The 7,707-nt window shown below is 36.8% G+C and overlaps 2 long non-coding RNA genes across 2 annotated transcripts; one reads left to right on the top strand and one right to left on the bottom strand.

Moving 5' to 3' along the window:
- The first annotated feature begins 97 nt into the window (after positions 1–97).
- On the top strand, positions 98–3,961 carry LOC107660967 (uncharacterized). The gene is made up of 3 exons (XR_001631060.1): positions 98–824; positions 3,350–3,489; positions 3,909–3,961. It is a non-coding gene; the product is annotated as an uncharacterized LOC107660967 (long non-coding RNA).
- LOC107660969 (uncharacterized) lies at positions 1,363–1,663 on the bottom strand. Its single transcript, XR_001631061.1, has 2 exons — positions 1,589–1,663; positions 1,363–1,451 (listed from the first exon to the last, which is right to left on the bottom strand). It is a non-coding gene; the product is annotated as an uncharacterized LOC107660969 (long non-coding RNA).
- Positions 3,962–7,707: the final 3,746 nt, after the last annotated feature.

Below are 7,707 nucleotides of genomic sequence, written 5' to 3'. Positions count from 1 at the left end.
TGAGGAAAAAAAATTAACTTAAATGATTTTAGCAAATGGCTGCAATATAACAAAGAGTGAAAAATTGAAGGGGGTCTGAATACTTTCCGTACCCACTGTATATATATATATGATTTTCATAAGAATTACTGTTTTTAATAGTGTTTTAAAGTTGTTTCACTTCTCCAAAGTAGAAACTGGCTTCTGCTTTAGGGGGGGTTTTCATTTCTGATCCGTGAAGAGGAAACAGTGTTTTAGTCAAGCTAATGAGGGGATTGATCAAGGAGAACAGTGTGTGTTAAAGGTATATTTATTTGTCCATTTCAGAGGGACTGAAGGCAGCCTTCTCACAAGGAGCGTTTCGTTTGACTGTAGAAGACTGAGAGATAATTTAAGTGTGCGTGCGCGTGTGAGAGTGACGGTCCATGTGTTAATATCAGTGCCTGCAGGCTCCCAGTGACCCCTGCTGCTGGTGGGTAAATCTAAAAAAGGGCATTTTGATCAAGTGTAAAAGCTAACTCAAAAAAACTGTCTAAAGCAGTGGCCTCCGCTCTTCTGATACTTTAACCGGTCGGATGTTTCACTTTGAATTTGGGTCCAGTGACATCAAACGCATCCTGTAAGCGTGCTCCGTGTTTCTGTATGGAGCCTATTGATTTTCTGTAATGCATAAAATAACAGGATTGGATTTGTTTCATGTGAAGGTGCCAAGTATGCTTGTATTCCCCTGTGAGTGTGTACAGTACTTCCTGTTGGAGATCGGAAGCACACATGCTGAGGTACGAGCCAAAGCAGAACATGCAGCTTGATCACAAAGAAGCGTCTACGAGGTCCACTTTAATATTGTGAGTTTTTTGGCACTACAGTTACAAAAACTGCACAGGCATATCTGAAGTATTTGTTTGTTTGTCTTTTTTTAGTGTTAACCTACTGTAAAAGCCTTATTCTCTCTTTCCATTTTGAGTTTTTGGAAGGTACGCATACAGTGAATGTATTGATGTATTTTTTCTTTTATTATTGTAGAACAAATCTACTACCCTTGGGGCTCCTAATAAATAGCCACATATGACATGATCTATACTTTTAACAAATATCAGTTATATTTGAAATCCAAATTTTCTGTGTTGTGGACTTCCAGGGATATTTATATTGCAAAGGAGCGTCCACTATTATCAAAAGCACACTATACAATCAATACTTGTTAACGATGTGGCAGTTAGATGCTGAATTCAATTTTTTTTCCTCTTTTGTTGATTATCAAGCTGTGAAGATTGATGGACGCAATGGGGAGTTTATTTTAGCTGTAAACATTTACAATTTTTGGTAATCATCAGCAGTGCCGTTTTAGTCTTACACTCATCTATAGAGGTATTTTTTGTGTTGTTTTTCTCATACTTTACCTTATTTTGATTTTCTCCCTCTTTCCCCCAACATAAAAATCTAAAACAAGTGACCAAAATTAATCTAAAAATCTGTTACTAAAATCTTACTATAGTATAGCCCCTTTTATGAGGTGTTCAATAAAGATGTCTGTAAACATTTCTAACCCTAATGCCACATAGTATATGAGACTCAGAACTGAGTCATATTAATTTAAGATAATAAAGACACCCCCCACAGTATTCCAGTAGTGAAGTAGCTGGGATCTTTTTTAAAACCTATGAGCCTAAATGGGGATGTTATTCTTTAATGCATTTTAAGTACTTATCTTTATTTATTATTTTTCAGTTTGTTTAATAAATGATTGTCCAAAAAAAAAAAAGTCATGACTTACCGTATTACTCAAAAAATAAATAAAAAAATTAGAATGAGCGTTATTTTTGTTTTGTCAGGGTTTTCCCACTCTCATTGTTGACATGATAGAGTTACAGAGTTTTGGGGTTTAATTTTTAAAATACACAATATTACTCTTCTAAGGCTAGAGTTATCATGAATAAAATGAATTTGCACCATGGTTCTCATCCATGTGACGCTGGAGTAATGTTGTCGTGAGTGCTATTGTCGATACGGGCCTCATCTTCTAGTTGCTGCTCTTGGATCAATGATACAAATTCCAAAACAAACAGCCGAAGAGGCTCTTTTCTTTTCCTACGAAGACTCCATTCACACAAAGCATTTTATCCGAGGCCCACAAAACAGCCCTTTTGAGGGTCGTCGTTCCCAGTGCTCGAACGAGCGAATCTTCTCGAAAGGTATCTTTTTAATGACCGATCCGCTGTCTGTGTTAAATAATGAATTTCATTATTGTGTTAGCTCAGTTGAGAGCAGCAAAATAAATAATGAGAACTTGTAATAATGGGTGACCTAACCTTGTTCTTTTTGTCTGGAAATGAATAGAGTGAAAGCAAGGATGCTTGAGGAAGCTAACGAATCTGGGTGCTTTGGTTTTGTACAGAGAGCTGCTTTCAAAGACTACTTGATTTTCCATAATGCAAATACACTATATAACAGTACGTTCACATGCCTGCATGAACATGTTAGCTGCAAAACAAGACATAATATTTGTGTGATTTACATAGATGCATTGGTTTACATGTTTTAAGATGAGGGGAATGATCCGTCTTTTTTGTTGTTGTATATATATGATAGAGTATTTGAGGGTGGAAGGTGCTTGTAGTGTCGGTGTAATGCAATTAAGTAGACTGCATAACGAGTTGAGGTAGTGAGCTACAACAGAGCATTTGGACAGAAGTGACTGCCCCCTTGTGAAAGCATCATGTACTGACAGGCTTAAAACGAATGAGATCTCCAGAGAGGCTTTATTTTTATTGTTTGCCTCCTCACATAAACGAAAGTTTTACATGAAAAATTAATATATTGTTTTAATTGGTTATATCTCATTAAAAAATATATATATCTTGAAGATATTGTGAGAGTACAAAGAAAGAGCTGCTGGACAGTAGGACAATAGAAATATCTAAAATATTTGTTAAACCTGGAAAGATTGGAAATGTTTAATTAAAATTAGAAAAAAAAATCTGTGTAATATTAATTTACATTACATATTCATACATGTAGAATAATTTAATAATAATTGTATTTTATTGCAGTGCACAATAATGAAAACATCAGTCACTTTAATATTGCATTCAGAAAAAGGTGTAGATCATAAAACCCAAACATATTTTTGTACTAAAATAGTATTATAAGAGTCAAACAAACACAATCTTTTCTATGTCTGTTGATCTATTTAAAGAAAATGAATGAAAAAATACCACACACTACCATAGCTTGCAAAAGCAAGCAGTATTTATTACAAGGTTTCGGTCAAGCGGCCTTCACCAGGCATATGTCCGCTGATCTATAATCCTCTTTAGCCCTTCGTTGCCCTTGATGTGTCCCTTGTGCCTCTTGTTTGAATTGTGGCTAGTGGTCCGAGGGCAGCAAAGGTCAGCAAGCAGTCAACTGAAGCCCCCCGTGGGACACCCCTGCCATTTAGATCCCAGCATACCAGCACTATCGCTGAAGATACTCAACGTATGTATGAGTGGAAACAGAGAACAAATACCTGTAAGTGTGTTTCTTTATTATTTGCATTATAAGTGACTAAGCTTTCATATGAAGCAGAGAGCCTTTTCCCTTTAAGAATGAATAAATACACACAATTCGGCTGAGCAACTAATGCATTTGGGTACATTTTTTAATTATAATACTCTATGCTGTTATTATTGTATTTGGTGGAATATTGCCTTAAAAGGAAACCGTAATAATTAGCTAAGGATAGCGAGCATTATTTTTGTTTCACCAATGAATGACTAAATTATGGAGGATAATAAGAGAGAAATAATGCATAAAAAAAAAAAATGTAGGATGTGCTTAGTTGCACGTGTTATCAATACAAAATGTCTCTGAGAAGACATAACAAAAAAAAAAAAAAAAAACTTGAAGAGAAGTTGCTTCATACATGAGATTTATTTCCACAATCGCAGATATGACAAGTTTCCAGCCCTGCTCATGTACGGCTAGTCTTTGTGTGGTCATAGTGATGATCCTGTACAGAAGTATTTGTCGCTGGGGATTTTTTTGCTCTGGAGGCAGTTGCCGGGCGCAGTGGCTGGAGGCATGTTCCGTCTATTGTATCCCAGAAGGCCATAGGAGCTGACTCCCCATAAGTCACCACTGGTGGTGAAAAACTCATATTGTGTCCTGTGTTTGCTGGCCTGCAAGACAGGGGAAATAAGGGTTAGTCTGTATTAGTTTTTAAAGTTTGCAAGGGGCGTATTTCATGTGCGGCAAAGAGGCAATGTACCACCATTGTGTGAATGGCCTCTGCTCACTTTGCTAAAGCCTGCCCATTTACCAACAGATTGCCTCTGTTACCTAGCAACAATTTAATTAAGATGGTTCATGCAAGGTAGGGCTTTCTCTCTAAATGCAGGATTTTTGTGTCCCAATAACAATATTTCATATCACATTGTCATAGCTCAAATTCTCTTTGAATGACCTAAATCCCTTTTTAATCTTAATAATTACCAGTAATATAAGTAAGCCCAACATGGATTTAAACTCATTTAAACATAGTTATTAAAAGTATAGGCCTAATGCTTAATACACACACACAATTGAAATAATCATGAATTGTTTGCATTGCAGGAAAGGGCGCAGAGATTATCTGGACACTGCTAAAGCTAAGTATTATTTATTAATAAAATACCTATACAATAAAGCAGTAACACTTTACAATACCATCCTATTAATTAATGCTGTGCACTACAATGAGCACTATGTTTATTAGAGTGTTTATTAATCTTTATTAATGTAAGTTAAAAAAAATCAACTGTTCATAGCTAGCTCAGGTCCATTTAATAATATCAACAGAGACTACTTTTGATTTTAATAATGGATTAGTAAAGGATGAAATTAACATTAAGATTAACAAATGTTTTAAAAGTATTTTTCATTGTTAGTTCATGTTAGTTATGGAACGTTATTGTTTAGTGCCACCAGTAAGGCTTAATTTTTAGTCATATTAACAGATAAAAAAAAATTAAACTAACATGTTAAGCTGGAGTATTTTACAGTTTAATACTCTGTGAACTAATGTAAAATATAAATGTACATACAAATTATTCAACAAAGCTTTGCCATGAAGGGGTGTGATTTTAATATGGAAAATAAATTGATTTCATAATTGTAATGTCTTCATATTCAAAATTACTCACAGAGTGTCAGTTTCAACAAATCAAACAAGAATACGTTCTGCCATCGGCATCTTCCTGCCCTAAAAAGGTGATGAATGAGAATTTTAGATCAAGCTCCAGGAATGACAGAAACTCGTTTTAACCAACTGCGTTCAATACCTCATCATCTGCCGGAGGTGTGCGATTCATTATTTGTCTGTCAGTTTGCAGTGTATGAAAACACACAGTAGTTTTAGGTGGTTTATAGCAGATGGTGCAAGAACTGTAGACAATATCTGGTCTCCAGTACCACTAAACAAATATTTTCATTATTCAACAACTGACACCTGACAGTTAAACCTGGCGAAATTATATTCATGAAATAGCTTGACATATAGTTAGTGTAAGCAATCTGTGTGGATTGCAAACCATTTAACCTGCTTCTTATGTGATATGTTTGTCCATTTCTGACTCCATATATTTGATAGATACAATTAACAGCAGTTAAATCAAAGTACTTGACAGGGTCTCGGTTAACATAATGACTTTAGTAGTTCTGCCTCCAAATTTGGACCTTGAAAATAACAAAGACCAGGCAGGGAAACACTGTGAACCGATGTGTGATATGTGATTGTGGGTTGGTGGGAAAGGGCACACGCAGGTGCTGTGATCAGTTCGCACTGCTGTGTGTCTGCTCCTCCAGACACATTGCCAATCTTACAATGGTGACAATAATGGCGGCCCATCCTGCCTCACCACTCCAGACAATAGTAAAGTCCCGGGGCCATATGCTGAGCCTCTTGACGCGGGTTCATTTGCAGGATCGTCTGTGGGAAAGCAGGGATAAAGACTACGCCAGACATCGAGGGTCACGGGGTCTTTCAAAAGAGGCGACGTGGTCAGGCTCCTATCAACAGTGTTGAGTGTAACACATTACAAGTAACGTGAGTTACGTAATCAGATTACTTTTTTCAAGTAAGTAAAGTAACGCATTACTTTTTAATTGACAAGAAAAAGTTATTTTTTTTAAATAAGTAACGCCAGTTCCTTTTTTTCCCATTTATTGATCGAAAGCTCTCCTGTCCCCATGTTGAGAGAAATCGGGAGTAAGATGTTACTTTAGTTCTAGAATAAATGTGAACATGCATTAATTCATCTCACTCACAAAAAAACAAAAAACAGATTCAGTATTTCTCAAAATGAATAAAAACAGTGAAATACAACTCGGAATATGACGCAAACCTGCAATAATTAAATATGTTAAATAATACAAATATCCTTTATGTATTTAATCCCATTTTATTAACCAGTGTCTTTGCTACTGATCTTCGATGAAGCAATTCAACCATACTAATAAGCAAAAGATAAACTAACATTTGTTCTTATTTTTTATTGCTGAAAAGTGTTGAACTTACATCTACTGTACAGATGTGAATTTACTTTTCCTTCAGCCTGAGGCTTTTGGTGTGAAACAGCTTTTACATTTGCCAAAAATACTACTTTTTATATTACAAACAAACAAGCAAGCCCTGCCCAGATTTAAAAAGTAATGCAAAAGTAACGTAACGCATTACTTTATATAAAAAGTAACGAAGTAACGTAATTAGTTACTTTTTAGGGAGTAACGCAATATTGTAATGCATTACTTTTAAAAGTAACTTTTCCCAACACTACCTAACAAAACTGCTGAAAAGGGCCGAGGTAATTTTTAGGTGGACTGGCTTATTTTCAAGCCCTTTATTTCCACGTTTGAGATCTTGGTGAACTGTACAATTATTTAAATAATAAAAAATGCATGTTTTTTCCTGAAAACGGCATCTCCACAGCAACATAGCTGCCGATAATTATCGGCCATTACTCGCTGTGCTATTTTAAGAAAAATAAATAACGTCCCCCATCATCTTTCAAACAAAAATTTGCCATGGCCCAAAACGACTCATTATCCCATGCGGTGATTAGCATGCACGCAATGTAGATTGGATGTACGGCTTTGTACGCACGTATACAATTGCACAAAAGACGGACGGCCTTAGGCTGCTCCTCTGTACCCTTCCCCCACACTTCAGCGTTCCCGCCTCCCTTCTCCTCAATGCTACGCAAATAAGCATCTCGCTCCCGGTACCACGTTAATTAGAGTGTATAACTAGCTGCACCCTCCATTCACACCTTTATACCCTTTTATTAGCATGACACTGGTTAGTGGCCTGCTCTGCTACGATCTCTTTGGGCCCCTGATTAAAAAGAGGACCCCTCAGAACGCAAATCTCCTGTCCCCTTTCATCCCTGGCCTCATATAACATGGCTCTCTGATCCATGCTGGCACCGCTAACTGTCAAGAGTACCTGTTTGCTTCCTTCTCATCACCTCCGTCCAACCCCGTTCCAGCTTGTGCCTCTCCAAGTGAGAGTAATTACTGCTTTCACCTGAAAGCCAAGCCGTACAGATTTAACTCTGACGTATGGGTGTCGCCCAGGACAAAAGCAAACAAAAGAAAGCGGGTCAACGTTGGCGTCGAACAAGCCAGCGTATTTTGTGGGGTCACTTTGTCGCTTGAAAATGTCCTCCTGTCATAATCCACTCTGGTTTGAGAGCATTATCCCTGTCTGGA

The sequence above is a fragment of the Sinocyclocheilus anshuiensis genome, unplaced genomic scaffold (genome assembly GCF_001515605.1).
Source record: "Sinocyclocheilus anshuiensis isolate Anshui unplaced genomic scaffold, SAMN03320099.WGS_v1.1 scaffold1895, whole genome shotgun sequence".
NCBI lineage: Eukaryota > Metazoa > Chordata > Actinopteri > Cypriniformes > Cyprinidae > Sinocyclocheilus > Sinocyclocheilus anshuiensis.
This window is presented reverse-complemented; position numbering and strand designations above follow the sequence as displayed.